Raw genomic sequence first — 286 nt, forward strand, 5'->3', positions numbered from 1 at the left:
GAGACTCCTGTCGATGAATCTTGGGCACCGGCAACTCCAGCACGGGCAGGAGAAGCGTCGAGCCCGGTGACTCCAGCAAGGGCAGGAGAAGCATCGAGCCCGGTGACTCCAGCACGGGCAGGAGAAGCGTCGACCCCGGTGACTCCAGCACGGGCAGCACCATCGTCACCTGCAACTCCGGCTACCGGTTAGTATATAATGATTTAAGACCTGAGAGGAACGTGACTTTTCATACATGCTAAATGTAATGTTGTGCAGTCAAATGGACATGCCACTTAAAGCACCT

General features: G+C 55.2%; 1 protein-coding gene across 1 annotated transcript in view; it reads right to left on the reverse strand.

Annotated features, from left to right (window-relative positions):
* LOC117941494 (protein krueppel-like) overlaps positions 1-286 on the reverse strand; it is a 6,853-nt gene that overhangs the window by 5,624 nt on the left and 943 nt on the right. The window lies entirely within an intron of this gene.

Source organism: Etheostoma cragini, unplaced genomic scaffold (genome assembly GCF_013103735.1).
Source record: "Etheostoma cragini isolate CJK2018 unplaced genomic scaffold, CSU_Ecrag_1.0 ScbMSFa_849, whole genome shotgun sequence".
Lineage (NCBI taxonomy): Eukaryota > Metazoa > Chordata > Actinopteri > Perciformes > Percidae > Etheostoma > Etheostoma cragini.